Genomic DNA, 19,377 nt, shown 5'->3' on the forward strand with positions numbered 1-19,377 from the left:
GCTGGGTGCCGAGCACTGCAGAGACATGGAGAAGGAAGAGAGGACTCCTGTTCTACAGGAAGGGACAGCCCTGGACAGAGGATAGGCACTGTCAGGGACCTCCGTACCCTGGCTAAATTCTCTTTCTCTCCAAGCTTTTCCTGGCTGCTTCCAGGAACCGTACCCAGAAGACCAGGGCTCACCCATGTCACACCATCCCACAGAAGGCCTCTCAGCTTCCAGAGAGGCTTCCTGAGAACAGAGCCCATGGGGTGGACCCAGGGGCTGCCCTGAAGGAGGCCCAGGCCTGTGAACAAAACACATGTGCTCTGAGTCCCACAGTCCAGGTCTGAGGATCGGGAAGGCCAGTGCCTTAAACACCTAGCGCCCTTGACCTCTGATTTCCTGAGGATTCGGCCTAGAGGCAGGAAGTCCAGAAACCTGGGGTTGACTTGCTGTGTGGCCTTGGGCTCCTCCCATCTGCTCTCTGAGCCCCAAGGCCTTTGTTGTCCCAGAATGATGAGAACACCTGCTCCTCTGACTCCGGGGGACCCTGAGCACCCTCTCTCTGCCAGGCACCGGGTCCTGTTCCATGCCCTCATCCCCAGGTACCACAAGAAATCCCATCTTACTACAGAAACGCCAGCCTCTCACACACCTGGACAGCCGCAGACCCGTGTCTGCAGAGCTTGCTCTGGGGAGGCTGTGGAGGAAGCCAGGGCCTGTCCGCATCCAGATTCCTTTCATTTCTTTGACTCCCCTTCCCTAAGGAAGCATCACTGCCCCCTGTGCCAAAACCGGAAGCCCTCCCACCAACACCTCTGTACCTGTTTACATCTGCCCCATGGTGCGGCACCTGCACCTCTTCCTCCAGGAAACCCTCCTGGATCCCCCTCCTGGGCACTTGCTGCATAACGCTAGGCTCTGGAAGGACTGGTGGCTTGAGCTGATCAGAGGGGTCACCAGCAGTGACACAGGAACTGACCTGGAGATGCCCTGGGTGCCGGCCTCCTTAGAACCCTTGCCCTGTGTGTTGATTCGCTGGAAGGTCCTTACGAACTGTCTAGGACCACCCACCCCTCCCATTTCACAGGTGGGAGACTGAAACCCATAGAGAGGTCACCAGACAGGTAACGGTGGAGCCCAGCCATGGCAGAGCCACCCCCCACCCCGCTTCCCTGGGGGGATTGGAGGGCAGGAAGCTCCTCTCCACCTACTGCTTCTCCCGCTGGGGTGGGCTGCAGGCTCTGCCACGTGGCCCACCTTGCATTCCAGAGCTCCTTGTGTAGATGTTTTGTCCCCTCGCTTAGCTTGCTGTGGGAAGGGCTCGGTGAACACGGTTCCTTTGCTCCTGCAGCCAGCCCACCAAGCCACTCTCATCCACCCGCTCACCTGTTGGTTCACTTTTCACTTGTTCATTTGATTGTTTATTTGTTCACTTTCTTCCTGACTTGCTGGCTCCTGAATGCACCGGTTCCTTTGACGAGCAAACACAGAGCACCGTCCCTGTGCTAACCACAGAGACCCAGAATGGAGCAGAGGAGCGCAGCACGGTGGGCAGCTTGGAGGACCCCCAGGGAGTGGCAGGCCGGCGGGGAAGGGGCTCCAGGAAGACTCCCCGGAGGAGTGGCCTCCAAGCAGAGACCCCAGGGGTGAGCGAGAGCTCCCACGTGGCAGAGGGGAAGGGACGTGGTTTTTTGGGGTGTATAGACCTGAGCTTCCCACATCCCTTTGTCCTCAGCCTGGACAGGAGGAACCCCAACCCTGCGGGAGTTCCTGGGTTTGTTTCCCGCTAGCCCTGACTCTGACCTTGGTCACTGCTTTTCCCCAGTCTGCGGGGGGCACCCACCGGGGCCTGTGGTCCATCCTCCAGGTCATTATCTGGGTCTCTCCCTCCACATGGCCTCAGAGGGAAGGCAGGAAGGAGGGAGGAGAAGGCCAACAAGGACTTCTTTATCCGAGGGCAGCGATCAAGGCTCCGTACTTGGAATCCGGACAGGCCTTGACTCTGTGCTCGGCCCCTCCGAGCCTGTCTCCCTGACACGAGCGTCCCATGCGCAGGGCAGTCACATCCTTTGTGGCCCTGTGTTGACAGACAGCAAGTTCTCCCAACGTTATTCCTCCTCCCGCCATGCGATTGTGGAGCTCTTGCCAGGTGGACAGCTGCCAGGGAGGTGCCGACAGTTGCAGTAAATAAAGCATTCAGAACCCAGCCCCAGAGACAGGTGGCCCGCACCTTCCGTGAGTATCCTGCAGCCTGGGCCTGACGCACACCAGGCACGCCGAGGGCCGCAGAAGGCTCTAGAAAGAAGGTGGCCTTCTGCCCGAGCCTTGGCTGCTGAGTAAAGCAGAGGTGATTTTTTCCGAGTCCAAGCAGCACCTCTGACTGCTCAGTTGCTGTATTCTGGCTCTCACTGCTTCCTCCTGAAAAACAGGAACACACATTCAGTGTTTCTAATTGAGAAACCCGAGATCCAACACTTAGCACAGAAGTGATGCTGGAACTGAAAAAGTCTACATCTCATGTCACTTAATGAGTCATGTACAAGACTCAAGTGCAACAAAGATACTGAATGTGAAACGTAAGTGAGTTTCAAGTTCAGATTTGGGTTCCTTCCCAAGATAGCCCACGATGTCCATGCAAATCTTCCAACATTTGAAAACATCTGAAATCTGAAACACTTCTGGCCCCAAGCATTTCCCCTCCGGGATATTCCTCCTGGAATACCTGCCGTGAGGACGGGACAGCACAGGCCATGTGCACAGGCTCTGTACTGGGAAAGAGGAATTTGTCCGAGAACACACCCAGGCGTGCTGACACTGGAGCACTTCTGCTGCAGTACACGCCTGTGGGTCAACACGCGTGTCAGGGGCCGCCACAGGCATGCAAGGGCGTGCCCCAGAAGAGAAAGGAGGGCAGCCACAGCGGTCTCTAGCCCTGTGGAGCCTGGGAAGACTGATGAGGATCAGCCGCCCCTCTCACCACGCCTGCGTTCCCCTTCTGGGGGGTCCTTGGGGATGGTCCTCGGTGTGCTGCACTCAGCGTGACAGCCGAACACCGTGTCTTGCTTCTGGGTGCAACCTCAGAGCGAGCCTCAGCTGTGAGATGGGGAAGTATGGCGTGCTTCTAAGAACGTTTGAAGCAAACTCTCAACTGCGTAAAGTGCTCTGGCTGGTATGGAGACGTTACCCAAGCTTTCTAGATTGTGCCTCTTTGGTCACAGCTGGGATGGTGACAGTGGGGTGCTTTGAACAGGGAGAGTGGGAGGAAAAGGAGACAAGAGAAGAAAAAAAGGGGTGGTGGGTGTGGATGGGGAAGAGATGAGGCCAGGTTGGGTGACATTAGCAGGCGGGAAGGGCCTGGGGTCTGGCCCTGTCTTCTGCCAGCCCCTTGCCCTGCTGGCTGCTTCTGCAGCCAGTGTGCAGTGTCCCAAGCCCCCACCCTGTGCGAGGGGTCATTTTCTCCTTTCCCACCGGCACTGACCTCCAAGACTCCACCAAGTGCCCCTTCCTCCTGAAAGCCCTCCGTGCCGGGCATGGTAGTCCCACCCTGCGTGTTGGCCAGCCCTCTGCAGGCACCCCTGTGCACTGCATTCCCTCGTGCTCCCCACACCAGCCTGGGGCTCCATGGCTCTGGGGCCCATTTGGTTGTCTGTGGTCCTCGGGCTCCCAACGGCAGCGGGTTCCTTATAAACTCCCAGTCAGTGTTGAATGAGTTGGCAGCAGGTGGGGGAGGCCTTGTGAAGGGCCCATCTGTCTCAGGGGTCTTTGTCTCCCTCTGCTGCTTGTGCGTTTCAGGGGCGACCGAACCAGCTCGTGCCTGTGCTGGCCGCAGCTGCCCCACTCAGGTTTTCCTCCAGGGCTGTCTGTAGCCTCGCCAGCAACCCCAGGGGCCTTGCAGACCTGCAGAAATGGCTCTGCCCTCCCCATCCTGCACCCGCGCACGCATGCACACAAAACAAACAGCCACTGCCAAGGAGCCACAGGGCCTGCAATGAGAAACAGGTGTCTCCCTGAGACCTGTCATCTGCGGCTGTGTGGCAGCTTGGGGTCACCGCCTGCGGACAGGGGCGGGCTGAGGGTCACCTCATGCATAGTCAGCTCCCAGGGTGTGCACCAGACTCAGCTGCTGCCTCATGTGCTGTCACAGGAGACTGACAGCCCCACCCCCAACCAGACAGAGCCACGATGGTTCTGTCTGGGCAGCTGCCCAGAGACTGGCTCCTTGCTAGTCCTGCCTTGGGGTGTGAAAGCACACCTGTGTGTGTCCTAATCCCCTGGCTTTGAATCTCCACTTAGCTCCTTAGAAATGAGGGGAGCCCGGGCATCTTAGCTTCCCTCTGGAGTCTTCGGGGGTCAGCGAAGATGCCCTCAAGCGGCCTCAGGATGACAGCCCTGGGTGAAGTGGCTGGGTGTGGTGGAGTGGGAATGACCTTGTGCAGGCTCCAAGTGTGATTCCTGTGTATTTGGCGTAGGCCCACTGGCCTCGGCTCCAGCATCCATCCCCGACACACTGTGTGGTCTCGGCCCAGAGATTTCCAGCTTTTAGGGGCCTTAACCGAGGGTCTGCAGCCCCCATCCCCATCCCTGGCCTCCCAAGGCCAAGTTCCTGGAAGTCGCTCCTAGTTTTCTGCACAGGTCTCGTGCTCTCCAGAACCCACCCCTTCCCCCCAGCTTTTGTGCCTGATGTCCTGTCTGCCTGGATTCCATTGCCCCCGTCGTCAGGTCACTGCTGCGGTGACGGCATGCAGACTGAGCACCTGCTGTGTGCCTGGCACTGTTCTGGGTGCTTGGAATACACCTGTGACAACCTGCCTGCCCCGCCCTGCTCCCAGCTTCACTTGTCTGCCACTGATCTTTATCTCACTGTCCCTGAGCTGTTGACGCCTCTGCCTTCCCCATGACTGGGCTCCTGGAGGGCGGGCACCAGGCCCAGAGCATTGTGTCTGCCGGCTTCACCACTGATCACTCAGCTTCCAGCCTAGAGCCTGCTGAGGTCAGGCCCAGCCAGCGCCCAGTGAGTGAACAGATGAATGGTTAGGACCAGTTCTGCTCACTCCAGGGCCCTCGCAGGAGCTGGGGGGATGCCTGCCATCTCCATGTTCCCACCAAGGTGCAGCTCAGATCCTGCTGATGCAAGCTTCCTGCCCAGTGCCAGGTGGGAGCTCTTCCTTTCCATGGAGGGGCTGGGTGCAGCCCTGCAGGGGTTGGCAGCAGAGGGAGGGAGGCCCCATGAGTGCCGGGGCAGTTGTGTCTATTGGGATGGAAGCCGGAGCCTGCGTTCCCACGCTCACCCCTGATTCCAGTTATCCCACTGCTCATGAGTGCCAGCCCTCCCTTCATGAGCACAGCCCTCATGTCACCCCTGGCTCCCTCACTGTACCCACAAGGCCCCCAAGAGTGAGTTCAGCAGAGTCCCTGCAGGTCACCAGGATGGGAGCCCAGGAGGGAGCCGAAAGAAAAAAACATTCCTGCCACCCTGTGGTCTGCCTGGTGCTCCTGTTCCTGATGCTGCTCCCAACCTTGGGAGCACCAGGCTAGGGGTCATCTCACCAAGGCCACTCCCAGCAGGGCCCTTGGAGACACAGGCAGGGGTCAGAGTTCCAGGCCTCAGCTGCCAGGTGCCAGGGTGTGTTTCAAAGCTGGATCGTTTGCCCCCACTTCCCTGCCAGGTGGTGTGTTGGGCACACCGGATGTCCACAGAGAGTCTAGAAACTGTGAGAGAATCAGCAGCCCCAGCCCTTTACCCAGACAGGGGCCTGGTGGGGTCGAGGACAGAGGCTGGGCTCCGCGGCTGCCTCTGCCATTCCCTCAGACTCTGCCTGGAAAACGGCGGCGGCAGTACCCGGTGGTGGGGTTGGTGTGTGGATTAAGAGACGATACTGGCCGGCACCACGGCTCACTAGGCTAATCCTCCGCCTTGCGGCGCCGGCACACCGGGTTCTAGTCCCAGTCGGGGCGCTGGATCCTGTCCCGGTTGCCCCTCTTCCAGGCCAGCTCTCTGCTGTGGCCAGGGAGTGCAGTGGAGGATGGCCCAAGTGCTTGGGCCCTGCACCCCATGGGAGACCAGGAGAAGCACCTGGCTCCTGCCATCGGATCAGCGCGGTGCGCCGGCCACAGCATGCCAGCCGCGGTGGCCATTGGAGGGTGAACCAACGACAAAGGAAGACCTTTCTCTCTGTCTCTCTCTCTCACTGTCCACTCTGACTGTTAAAAAAAAAGAGAGACGATACTGGGCTGTGTGGACACCCAGAAGGCTTTCTCCTCCTCTCGGAATCCTCTCTTCCTGATGTCATGATTCAGAAGGGACAAGGCTGCTTCTCTCCCAGAGTTGGAAGGCCAGGCAGGAAGGGGCGGAGGAGGGGGAGTCGGAACCCCACACTGCCCAGGCTGCTGGGATCGGGGGCCACCTTCCTGGGGTGCTGACCACCACATGTGCTGTGCTGGGTCTGTGTGGGGCCTCGGGGGACAAGAAGACAGGCACATTGAGTGTCCTTTATAGCCATCAGGTAGGGAAGTGGGAACTCTGGCCTAAGGGCCCAGAGCAGAAGAGATGCTGGGATCATGTTTTTAATTATTAGTTTATTTTTATTTGAGAGGCAGAGAGAGAGAGAGAGAGAGAGAGAGAGAGAGATCTTTTCCATTTGCTAGTTCACTATCCAAATGCCTGCAACAGCCAGGAACCAGGAACTCAATCCAGGTCTCTCACGTAGGTAGCAGGGACCTAAGCACTTGAGCCATCACCTGCTGCCTGCTGGGTGCACGTTAGCAGAAAGCTGGCATCGGAAGTGGAGCCAGGATTCAAGCCCAGATTCTCTGACCTGGGATGTGGCCATTCCAAGCAGCATCAAACGCCTGTCCCAGAACTGTCCTTTCCAGCGGCTGCAAGCACGTCTAGGTCACTCTTAACCATCCCCCTGCCGTCGGAACCACGTTGGTGGCTCACTCCAGCCGCGATCCCACCGCAGGGCAGTTTGGAGGAAGGCTGAGCCCTTTCCAGGGCTCCCGTGTGCTCACGGAGAGTGGATCCCATCCAGGGGCGGTTACCGAGTGGGAAGCCAGGGAATTGGAAGTCCTGCAGCAACTGGAGAGGAGCAGCTGGGGGAGGACAAAGCCATTGCCTGCAGGGCTGCCATGCACGGTCGCTGAGAGTGGAGTTGGGCCCAGTGGGGAAACAGCTGGAGAAGGGAAGAAGAGCTTTCTCGTGGTCAGGGGCTTCCCAGACACTCAGGGAACCGGGCAGCCACCTGCAGCAGAAGCTGTGCACGTGCCGTCGCCGTTGCTTGGGTTTGGGTTGCCATGGCTGTGGCTATGGACAAATCATTTTCCCGTGAGCTTCAGCCTCCCCTACCCTGGGAGATGATCATGGGCAGGGAGGAGAGGTGGGCCTGAGAAGAATCAGTTCCCACTGCAGTACTGGGCTGGGCACCCCAAGGGCTACCTCGGGGTGGGGGGCCTGAGCCGGTGTCCCCCAGCTCCCGGGCGGCCCTCTCGAAGCCCTCCCAGTGGGTTGGAACTCCCCTGCTGCAGGAAATGTTGTTACAAGTTGGTTTTCCACCAGAGCACACTGCATTTTCCATGCCACCTCCAGCGCATTTTCGGGAAATCCCAGGTGGTGGAGATGGAGGCTGGGACCCTCCAGAAAGGCCAAGGCCCCAGCAGACCCGAAGTCGGCTGGGTTTTATTTAATCATAAGTTCATCTACGTCTCAATCCTTGAATACGGGAAGGGAGGGAGGGGGAAGCCCAGCAAACCAAAAACACACACGCATCGCTTTGCTTTGGAGGGTAATTACTCTGAATTTGGTTAAACCAACTTGCTCTAGCTAACTAGATTAGTTTACATCTTGTGGTAGAAGAAGAAATACAAATTACTTAGATTGCAATAAACCATGTTTTTCTAGCTAAATAGATTAGTTTATATCTTGTGGCAAGGAACAAGGAGGACGGCTCAGCAATGCCTGCTGCTTGCTCTGCCCACTCGCTCGTTCAGGGAAGTTTGCTTTATGTGTGACCTCTAGCCTCTGACCCCGGGGCCTCCCTCAGGCCGCTCCTCCAAGAGGGGTAAAGTGCTAGGCCTGGGACAAAGAAAAACAAAGCCGCATCCAGACCCTGCATCTTCCAACATTTGCTCGTGGCTGCCCTACTGTGCGCAGCACAGAGCTCTGGGCACTGAGTGGCAGGATGTGAGACCCACAGTCACACACAGCCCCAAGCTTTCCATGCTTGGCTGTTGCTGTCTTGTGATTGTTAACAATTTATGAACACAAGCAATGTTGCTGGCCGTGGTAGCAAGACAAGGAACCAGACAAGACAGGGACAGAGAGGATGGGGCCTGCGTGTGGGAGCTGTGGCGTTGCTGGGGGCACAAGGTGTTCCTAAGAGCCCATGAGCCCCTCCAGAACAGGACTCTGGGATCCGTGTCCAGGGCCTTGTCCCTGTCAGCAGCGTTTGCCGAATGAGTGCTTCCTGGAGAATGGACGGGGTTGCCCCCGATGAGTCCAGAAGCTCCTGCCGTGCCGGAGCTCCTTGGCCTGTCCTTTTGCGAAGAAGAAAAGACGCTTGCTGCCTGATGCCTGCGTCTTTCTCTCTTTTTTATTTCTAAGATTTATTTATTTGAAAGTCAGAGTTACTCTGAGAGAGAAGAAGAGGTAGAGAAAGAGAGAGAGGGGTCTTCCATTTGCTGGCTCACTCTCCAATTGGCCGCAATGGCCGGAGCTACACCAATCCGAAGCCAGGAGCTTCTTCCGGGTCTCCCACGCGGCTGCAGGGGCCCAAGGACTTGGGCCTTCCTCCACTGTTTTCCCAGGCCATAGCAGAGAGCGGTCGGAAGTGGAGCAGCTGGGACTCGAACCAGCGCCCATATGGGATGCTGGCACTGCAGGCAGCGGCTTTACCTGCTACGCCACAGCACGGGCCCCTCTTTCTCTCTCTTATTGTCTCCATCATAGGAGAGGCCTGAGGGGAAAGTCGTGACCAGTACTACAGTTTCAGAAGAGTCTTTTTTTGTTTTTAAAGATGTATTTATTTATTTTGAAAGTCAAAGTTATAGAGAGAAAGGAAAAGAGAAAAAAGACTCTTCCATCCACTGATTCACTCCCCAGGTGGCTGCAATGGCCAGCACTGGACCAGGCCAAAGCCAAGAGCCAGAAGCTTCATCCAGGTCTCCTCTGTGAGTGGCAGGGGTCTAAACATTTAGGCCATCTTCTACTGCTTTTCCCAGGCCGTTAGCAGGGAACTGGATTGGAAGTGGAGCAGCTGGGACATGAACAGGCACCCATATGGGATGCCGGCACTGCAGGCAGCGGCTTTACCTGCCACGCCACAACGCCAGCCACCCTATCCCACCAGCAGGAATCTTGGTGGGCCTGAGAGCAGCTCCAGTGGAGAAAGTTAATTCCTGCCTGAGAATGCTCCCCCCGCCCCGTGTGCTACACCCCCTGAGTGTCCCTGCACGTGGCAGTGTCATGCAGGCATCGCAAGGAACTTAACAGGCATGTGCATTCGGGAGAACCACATTAGACTGGACACACACGTTTTCTTTGCATCAAGTTCTGTCCGGGACTGGCAGTCTGCTCCGGGGAGGGGGGGCTCCCTCGTGTCTCACTTCTCTGCCATCGCCAGGTGTTGCCTGTAGTCGGGGGTGACCCAGCGCCCCGCCATCAGTGTTGCAGGCCTGGGCCAGGCCAGGGGCAGGGCAGGCAGTTCCACTTCCAGCCTCGGACTGACACTGGTCCCTTGGCCTCACCTCACCATGAGGAAGCGTGCGAAGCGGGTCTCTCGTGGACAGCCGTGTGCCTGGCTGGGCGCGAGGGCTCTGTTACTACCGAGAAGTTGCAGTGGGCGCGAGGGTGAAAGAGCTGCGTGCCGTGTGAGACGGGCGGTTTTTGTGTCTGTCTTGTGGATGAAGAGCCTTGGAGGAGAGACTTGGTCCAGGGCAGGTCTGAGCCTTTCTAACCGCACGCCACACGCCCGCTCCAGGGCTCTGTGACTCAGGGTCATTGACCCATTCTTGCTACTCTTTGAGTGACAGGAGCCTCATGACTTTCTCTGGCCCTCCTCGAATCTTGCTGGTTAGGTATTCCTGTTTGAGCTCCAAAAGTTCATGGAAAATGTATAGTATGAAAAAGCTATGCCTGGATTTCAAAAAAAAACATTTGTACCAGAGTAACTTTAAAATTCCATTAGCACAAGTGTTTTGAAGACACCCGCACCCCCTGCCCCCCAACACACACACCCTGTGTGGTGGCCAGACCTCCGTGGGCAGCAGAACTAACTGTGAGGCTGAGAGGAGGCATCCCGACCCAGGCCAGGTGGACAGGAAGGTCCCTTGCAGCAAGCTGTGTTTCCTGGAAGTCCATCTGAGGTGGTGCATTACCCTCTGACCTTGGGTGGGTTATGTAATCTCTCTGACCCTCAGTTTCCAAGCCTGTGAAATGGGGTGGTAAGAGCACCGACCGCCCACTGCTACAGTGAGGATGACTTGTGTCTCACAGGTGGCTAGCAGATGCTCAGTGTCAGTCAGAGCACACCACGCAGCAGAGGGAGGCAGGGGCCGGCCAGGAGCCCAGACTGGAGAGTAGGCGGTCAGCTGCAGGGGCTGCGGGAGATTGGAGAGACCGTCACCTCCGGCCCTCCCCACCCCCGGCCTGGGTTTGTGCACTGCAGCACTGTGACGGTCAGCTCTGCCTTCTGGAAGCAGCGACCCAAGTGCTGACCGCAGTGAGCTGGGGCGTGGCAAAGGGCCGCAAGCAGCCGGGGTTACTGATGCCAACTCTGCCCTCCCCTTACACCGTCTCCAGGAGGGAAGTGAAGATCTAGGGCCCTTGCAAGGCCTCACTGCCCTGTCGTGACATTGGTGGGAGGAAGGTGCCTGGCTGAGCTGGCCCCTTGGCTGTCAGGTTGACGACAAGGCCAGACAGACCTGGAGGAGAAGGAGCTGGAGGAAGACGAAGGAGGTCGAGGTACAGAGGAGGTGGCCAGGGCAGGCATGAGGCCTAGAGGGTGGACAGGGTACACAGGAGGTGGCCAGGGGGGCATGGGACCGAGAGAGTGGAGAGGAGGAGCTAGACAGACCGAGCAGCCCCTCGCACACCCATCTTTTGTGTCATTCACTTAAACCTTGCAGCTACCATGGGAGTGGACACTGGGGGCCCATTTTACAGGTGAGGAAGCTGAGGCTCAGAAGCCTTCAGCCCATCAGCTATCTGATTGCAAAGTGTCTTCTTTCTTTGTTTCTCCTCTTGAAAAAAAAAAAAAAAAACCATACAAGTATGTGTTCTTATAAAGTAGGTAATCATTATAAACAGCATAGACAAAAAATTATAAAATTCCACCATCGGGTGGGATAACCACTGTTAACATTCGAAGCATATCCCTCTAGACGTTCCCCCATACAAATATGTGTGTCTCCCTCTCTCTGTGTGTCATCTCCACATGCACACAGTTGAATGTGTTTTTATAAAAGCAGGATCCTTGTGACCCACTGTCTTCGGAAGCCTCCTGTATGCACTTCCTCATGCAGCCTGAACGTCTTTGTGCTGCAGGAAACCCATATGCAAGGCATAATTTCCAGTGGCCACAGAACACATTTCGATCATTCCCAAGTTTCCAGTTTGGTGGGAGAGAACATTTACTAGGCTATGTGTTCATGGGGAGAAAAAGAAAAAAGAAAGAAATCCAGAAAATCTGGAGGGAGAGAAGAGGCAAAAACTCTCAGCGTGTCCCTCTTTCCTCATCCCTCGTACACCCAGGTGCCCCCGCCTGCCCCCCGAGGTCCCCAGTGACGCCTCCAGCCGTTCATTTTACTGCTCGAGGGACCCCTCAAGCTCAGCTCTTCCCTGTCAATTATTACGCAGACAGAAGGGGGCCCACGGAACACCACGAGGGTTCTCCTGCCGACTTGGTTTCTGGTGTAAGACCTTCCTCTGCTGCTCTCGTGGTCTCCAGGGGCCTGGGACCTGGTCTGGTAGGTGGGTAAAGTGTGAGGACATGATGGGGCTGGCGTTGTGTGTAGTGGGTAAAGCTGCCACCTGTGATGTCGGCCTCCCTTAGGGCTGCTGGTTAGTGTCCTTGCTGCTCCACTTCTGATCCAGCTCCCTGCTAATTTCCTGGGAAGAGCAGCAGAAGATGGCCCAAGTGCTTGGGCCCCTGCAACCCATATAGGAGACCTAGAAAAAGCTCCTGGCTCCTGACTTCAGCCTGGCCCAGCTCCAGCTGTTGCGGCCATTTGGGGAACGAACTAGTGCATGGAAGATCTCTCTCCCTCCCTCTCTCTGTCTCTGTCTCTCTCTCCAACTCTTTCAAATAAATAAATAAATCTTTTTCCAAAAAATTGAGAACAGACATAAGTGTGCAGGGAATTGGGTTCTAAGGCCCCAGGTGCAAGTTTCGGCTCCCTTCCTTTGTTACAAGGCACCTGCAAGCCCTGAGTCCTGCCTGAGCCCTCCGTGTCCTCACTGTGCCGTGAAAGGAGGATGGGGATATGAAAGGCACCTTCTGGGTGCAGCCTGAGCCACCCAAGCCCAGCTGCCAGGGTCTAGGGCAGCCCAGCCCGAAGAGCCGCACTTGGTTGTGTGCCTGGAACATATATGCCATGGAGCCAGGCTCCTCCCCTGGACACCAGAACCCTGCTGGTGCTCCCAGGGGCTGCCTGGCATGGTCCGGCGCAAGCCGTGGAGGCCTCATCCAGGGCCGGGCTGCACTTGTCTGTGGAAGAAGCTGAAGTGGGGCAGGCACAGGGTTTTCCTGGAGCCCACAGTGCCCGGGCTGGAGGTAACAAGAGATGGAGGCTGGCAGATCCCTCCCCCCCCCACCGACCCTGCTAAGCTCCTGGCTGCCCTCAAGAGCCAGGCCAAGGAACTTGTGTTTCCTTGGCTGCGTTATTAAGCTGTCTTTCGCTTTTAGGGTTCCCGGGCCTGTCATAACACAGGCCATGCTGGCCAAGTCTCCGGGCCCCCGGGTGGCTGGACTGCAGTGCAGCCGTGCAGAAGTCACACTTTCCTGTGCCGTGGCTGCCCGCCATGGCTCCCAGCCACGCCGCTACCGAGCAGGTTGCGGCACAGCCAGGCCAGGCCTGGGCCTTGGGCCTGTCCCCCAGGCAGGTTAGCTCAGACCCTGCTGCTGAGAGGCGCAGATGAAGGGCAAGGCCAAGGTGGGGATGTGAATCCCGGGCTTCTCCGGAAGCGTGTGGCTGTGGGTACGTGGCGTGGTGCTGTACAGCCAGGGTTGAGCCTGGCTCTGTCTTGCACTCCCTGTTGACCTTTCGTAAGCTCCCCAGGGAGCCCCTCAGAGCCCCGCTTTCCTCACCTGGCTTGCTCTCAAGACGAAATGAGCTGCGTGTTCTTCAGTGAGCCCCACAGAGCAGCGAGTGGTCCTGCCACGTGCTGTGCAGCGCCTGACACGGCTGCCACTGCTGTCATCGAGCGGGGCCTTACTCTGTGCTGCAGGGGATGCACCGGGAGCACTCAGTGCTGGGAGTCAGGAAACCTGGCTTCTGACCGCAGCCCTGCCCATGCTCGTAGCGTGACCATTGTCAAGTCCAGGACACTCTCTGAGCTGTTGTTCCTTTGCTTCTGGGCCCAGAAAGCTGAGCGATGGCTGCAGTGGGAGAAGACCTCTCGCCCTGGGGTAATTCACCATGTCTGCAGCTGAGCGGCAGGTGTAGCTGGTGGGGACTGGGGTTGGGGGAATCCAGGTGGGACGACAGCCAGCAGGTGCCCCTCCCCAGAATAAAAACCTCCCTCTCACCCTCCCCCCCACCGCCCCGCTCTGCAGCCGGTTCTGTGCTGCAGACACGTGAGGCGACTCCTGCTGCCCACCCCAGGTGTCAGCCAGAGACTTACACACGGCTCACTCCACTCACACTGATCCCTCCAAGCACGCCAGCCCCGTGCATCACTGTCCCCACAGCTGTGACTTCTCCCTGGTGCCAATTCTTAGTGCCCCTGCCCGCCACGACCCCTCTGACTCTGAGCTCCTCGGGGCCACACTCACCCGTGTGGCTGCCTTTGTGTGTTTGACAGCGTCTGGCTCTGGGTTTCAGTGTTGAATTTGAGTTTGCCAAGTTCAGTCTGGTTCATTTGAGGGGAGGCTTGTTGAACTTAATCCCTGTGACTTGCAGCATTGGCAGTCACCTGTATTGGGAACAAAGAAGGAAGGCACGATATGAGGGTGCTTCAAAATGTTCATGGAATTAAACAATAAATGTATTTTGGTTCAAGCAAGTTTTAGAATCCGTGCATGATTTCTTCATAATACATACTGTCCAAGAACTTTTTGAAGTACCCTGGTGTTTTGTTTTAAAAGATTTTTTTAAAGATTTATTTATTTATTTGAAAGGCAGATTTACAGAGAGGCAGAGGCATAAAGAGAGAGAGAAGGAGATATCTTCCATCTGCTGGCTCACTCCCCAAATGGCCACAACAGCTGGAGCTGGACCAATACAAAGCCAGAAGCCAGGAGCTTCTTCTGGGTCTCCCACATGGGTGCAGGGGCCCAAGCACTTGGGCCATCTTCCACTGCTTTCCCAGGTCATAGCAGAGAGCTGAATAGAAAGTGGGGCAGCTGGGACTTTTGAACCGGTGTCCATATGAGATGCTGGCACTGTAGACAGCGGCTGTACTTGCTACACCTCAGCGCCGGCCCAAAAGATTTTTATGTATTTATTTGTAAGGCAGAGTTACAGAGAGAAGGAGAGACAGAGAGATCTTCCACCCACTGGTTCACTCCCCTAGTGGCTGCAATGGCCAGGGCTTAGCCAGGAGCCAGGAGCTTCATCTGAGTCTCCCACACGGGTGTAGGGGCCCAAGGAGTTGGGCCATCTTCTGCTGCTTTCCTTAGTGCATTAGCGTGGAACAGGATCCGAGGTGGAGCAGCCGGGGCTGACACAAGTGCCTAATGGAATGGTGGCATCGCAGGGCCACAACACTGGCCCCAGAAGACAGAGCACACATAGACAATATGGAGGGCAGTCGTGCCTCAAGTGGACGGAGAGCGCCGGCAGTGGGATTTGGGCGTGGAGGCGAGTGTGAAGGGCGGGAGGCTGGGGCTCTGTGGCAGAGGGATGGGCAGGAGTGAGAGATGAGCCCTCAGCTGGGTCGAGGGGCAGCACGGCTCTGCCTCCTCTCCTGTGCCAGGCTGTGCTGGAGGAGAGAGGGGAGGCACGTGGTCCCTTTCCTGGGAGTCCACGGTCCTCTCATGCAGCTGGCACCCTCGGCGCGGGGTAGAGGATGCTGTCGGGGTGCAGAGCCATGTCTCCATGTTTCTGCTGTGGCTCGGGAACAGGGCTGCTGGCAGGGTTGGGATTGGCCCCATTGAGAACTGACCTGGAATGGAAAGGACTCTTCATACCAGCAGTCTCCAAAAAGTTCATGGAAAATGTGCTGGGGAGGGATTGCTAAATTGCTGTTGGTTTGACAGGCAGGGAGTGGGAGAACAGAAGCAGGGGTGGAGGGAGAGGGAGAGGGAGAGGAGAAGGAGGTGTAGATCCTATAGAGAGAGGAGAGAGAGGTGTAGATCCTATAGAGAGAGGAGAGAGAGGTGTAGATCCCATCTGTAGGTTTCCTCTCCAGATGCTTGCAATGGCTGGGGCTGGGCTGGGGCCAAAGCCAGGGCCTAACTGGCAGCAAGGATCACAGTCCAGGCCTCCTGGGAAGGGCAGGAGCTCAAGCGCTTGGGCCATCACTGCTGCCTCCCAGGGTCTGCATGGCAGAAGCCTGGAGTCGGGAGCCAGAGCCTGGCAGCAGACCCAATACTTTGATGTGGGACACAGGCATCCTAACTGCTAGGCTAACCACCTGCTCAGGAAGTGTGTATTTGGCAAAATACTAAGAATGAATTACAAAATTTTTTGCACCAAAATAGACTTATCTTTTAATTCATTTTTCCATGAAGCTTTTGAAGTACCTTGTGCAAGTGTTGTTACCTACAGAATAGAGTGCAAATTCGTTCCCCCGTCCCGGGTGCTCGGTCTCCCAGACCCCGACCCATTATCACGTCCTCCTCACCTCATGGTCAGGCTCAGGTTCCTCCTCCTGCAGGAAGCCATCCCTCACATACTCACTGTGGACATCCACTCCCTCCAGTACCCTGTTCCTGACCTCCGGCTATTTTATGCTGAACTTGGATTTGGGGGGAATGTGTGTATCTCTTCTTGTCTCCAGAGTGAAGGAGTCGTGGGTTCATCACACAGGGCTCTGCGGAGGTTGTGCTTGATGGCTGTGGGCAGAGCAGGGAGGCAGAGGCAGGAGAGCTACCTGCCCAGAGGAGGCAGACAGATCCTGTAGCCCACCCTAGCAGAGCCTCCGGTGCTCGGGGGGGTTAATCAGGGTTATGTGCAATCAATAAATGTTTACTGGGTGTTAAGTTTTTAGCCTCATGCGGGATTTAGCAGCCATTCTCGTTTATGGTAATGAGAGGCATGTGTGGCGATTCAGGGCGGGAGGGCCGTCCACCTGCCACCTGCCAGCTGAGTGCTCTCGGAGCCCCACCCCACTAGGCTCTCGTGGCCCTTCCCTGTTGGCCTCCCTGCTACATAGCCCAACTCCAGAGTCCATGCAGGCATAGCTGCCAGTGCCTCCCCCTCCCTTCTCACAGACTCTCCACCCCTCTCTGGGCCCAACTCCATGCCTCCTTAGGAGCCCCCAGACTCAACAGTGACTGTCTCCAAATCCCTGAGACTCAGCTGGGAGGGTGGAGGGGAACAGCTGGGTCTGTGGAGGAGGCAGGACTTGGCAGGTGTGCAGGAGCCCCCAGGTAGAAGGAGTGTGCATCGGTCTCCAGGTACACAGAGCATGCAGAAGCCCCCCGCCCCGCCCCAGAGGGCACACTCCCTCAGTCATCAGGGCGGGTATGCACACGGTGGGTGCCGTGATCAGAGGAAAGCCAAGGGCTATGGGAGACCGGAGGAGGCGCCGCAATTAGCCTTGGAAAGCCTCCTCCAGGGGCTGAGTCTTGAGCTCACCGGACAGAAGCGGGGCGGAGGGAGGGGCGTGGTCCTGAGTCCCGCAGGTTTGACCTCCGGCAGGCTGGGGGAACCAGGGTGGGTTTGTGAGTAGACCTGCGCTCTTCAGTGCCAGCAGCACTGGACTGTCTTCCTCGGCCTCACTAGCCGCATTTCAGGTGCTGCACAGCCACAGGGGATTGACGTTCATAGAATGTCCATTGTCGCGCCCTGGCCTGAGCTTGCGGGGCAGCTGGGCAGGCAGAGGGCTTGAGGGGCCTGCCAGGCCCTCCGGGGCGCTCTCTATGGGAAGGAGGGTCTCGGTCCTCCCCAGACTTCTACGGGGGTCACACGGGCTGCTCATTCTCTCCACCCCAGCTGACAGCAGAGACCCCACCTGAGAGCCCATCATCACAAGGCTGCACCAGTGCCAGGGTCTGGGAGGAGGCAGCAAGCGCAGCACCTGTTCCCTGGTAAAGGCCGCCCGGGGCCAAGGTGGGACATCCAGCTCTCAGGAAGCTGCTCCCAGTCGTCTGGCAGTTCACGAACGGCCCCCACCAGGACAGCCGTGGCAACCAGGCAGGTGAAGGTTGAGCTGCAAGAGTGGGCAGGCCAGTGGGCGCGGGGGGGATCAGGAGGAAGCTAAATGGAGGAGAGTTTCTCCCGCTTCCAAGCTCACGTCACCTCCTCTCTGTAGCCTTCCCTGATTGGTCAAGGAGCCCCCAACCGCCCATCACCCTGGAGCTTCCCATGGCACCTGTCCCATCCACTGCCGATGTGCCTGTCTCCCCAGCTGGGCTGGGTTCTTCGGGAGCGCAGTTCGGCCTGCCCCGTGAGCTTTGCTCCTCCATTGCCCTGGCCACGCCTCCCCTCCCTTCCCAGTGTGTCTCCCAGCAGCTAGCTGCTCCCTGTCTGTAGGGCATGACCTGTGGTCTGCCTCTGCCATCACCCCGTGAACTCCATGAGCACAGGGGCTCTGTCTCGTGCATAAGAGAATGTGCGTGTGGCGTCCAGGTGGGCGTGCTGTGGCCGCAGAACCAGGACGGGACTGGGGAGGGGCTGCTGCTGAGCCCTGCTGGTCCAGCAAGATGTCCCTTGCAGTGGTCCCTGAGCCGAGCCCCCTCGGAGGGAGACCCTGGCCGCCCCTCATAGGCGTAGCCCACTGCTGACCACTGCAGAGAGGGTAATGCAGATCCCTTTATTTCTCAGGCCAGCCTCCGGACAGAAGGACTTGTCGAAAGTGCCACTTGGTGACTCTCGCAGATTGCTGCCGACAGCCCTGCAGAGGGCCAGGCCATCTGCCTTGGCGTTTCTCAGGGCGGAAGGGGCTGGGAGGGGAGATATTAGGTTTCCACTTCAGTCGCTACTTTGATGTTCAAAGCTGTTTAATATTCATCAAGCCGGCCCTTCAGTTGTAATTGCAGTCATTACCCTCGCTCGTGTGATTGTCTGTAAATGTTTTGGGACAGACGGGTACAGCTACCCTAACGACGGCGGGTTTTGATGATGGATAAAAGGTTGAATAGGACCCCTTCCAACCAGTGTCCTCACTCCTGGCACCCGCTCCCACCCCCTTCTCCTTCTTTCTTGCTGAAAAGATGGAGTTGGGGTGGAGAGAGCAAGAGGCTCCCGTGGGGTCACGCTTAGTTAATGTTCCGAGCTGAGGGCTTCAAACTGAACCCAGATTCCTCTTCAGACCTGGGCTCCTGCCTCAGGGCAGGCGCAGGCCCTGATGCTGGCCATGGTCTGAGCACTTAGCACCCACAGAGAAAGGTGGCATCCACTTCCTCCCTTCCAGCCATACAGAGGGTCTGAGCAGCTCAGACCCCCGGAAGCTCAGGGCTTTTGCTCTGTGTGGGAATGGAGACCGCCTTGGGAGAAATACACAGGCTTGTGGACTCAGTGTCAGACTTGTGTTTAATTCCAGGTGCTGCCACTGTCTACCACGAGGTCTAGGCAGTTACCAAACCTGTCCTGGGTTCTGTTTCTTCATCTAGGAAGAACAGCAGGTGCAGCAGAGCTGCGCAGTTCCCGCCAAGCAGCAGGTGCACAAGGCCTAGGCAAGAGCTGGCCCGGGGCTCACGCCTGGCTCACACCTCTCACGGCATCACCGCCCTTGCCTCTGAGAGCGGCAGCACTGGGTTAGGAAACCGAAGCCTGAATGGGGACAGGGACGTTATGGGCCAGCAGGTCCTTTAGGGAGGCCCCACCCACTTCTCCAGTGCTGTCTCCCAGCAGTCCCCTCTCCCAGCACCCTTCCCCGGGTGTCTTCCTGGGAATGTTTATTAGAGAGGCCCTGAAGGATGGGAGGAGACGGCAGACTGGGCAGAGGGAGGTGTGGCTCCCTGAGAGCGCGTCCCCTGGGGGAGCTGGCATCCAAAACTGCCCTGCTCCGCCCCTGCCCGGGGCTTCACTGCATGGGGGCCGCTCCTGGAAAGGCAGGACCCTGAGCCGGCA

General features: G+C 57.6%; 1 protein-coding gene and 1 long non-coding RNA gene across 5 annotated transcripts in view; both read left to right on the forward strand.

Moving 5' to 3' along the window:
* Window positions 1-19,377, forward strand: part of TRABD2B (TraB domain containing 2B) — a 206,887-nt gene that overhangs the window by 62,340 nt on the left and 125,170 nt on the right. The window lies entirely within an intron of this gene.
* Window positions 5,857-18,355, forward strand: LOC103350192 (uncharacterized). 2 transcript variants are annotated; one of them, XR_011390169.1, is made up of 3 exons: window positions 5,857-11,950; window positions 17,299-17,499; window positions 18,130-18,355. It is a non-coding gene; the product is annotated as an uncharacterized lncRNA (long non-coding RNA). The 2 variants fall into 2 exon arrangements; XR_011390170.1 differs by having other exon boundaries at window positions 5,861-11,946.

Source organism: Oryctolagus cuniculus, chromosome 7, assembly GCF_964237555.1.
Source record: "Oryctolagus cuniculus chromosome 7, mOryCun1.1, whole genome shotgun sequence".
Classification (NCBI taxonomy): Eukaryota; Metazoa; Chordata; class Mammalia; order Lagomorpha; family Leporidae; genus Oryctolagus; species Oryctolagus cuniculus.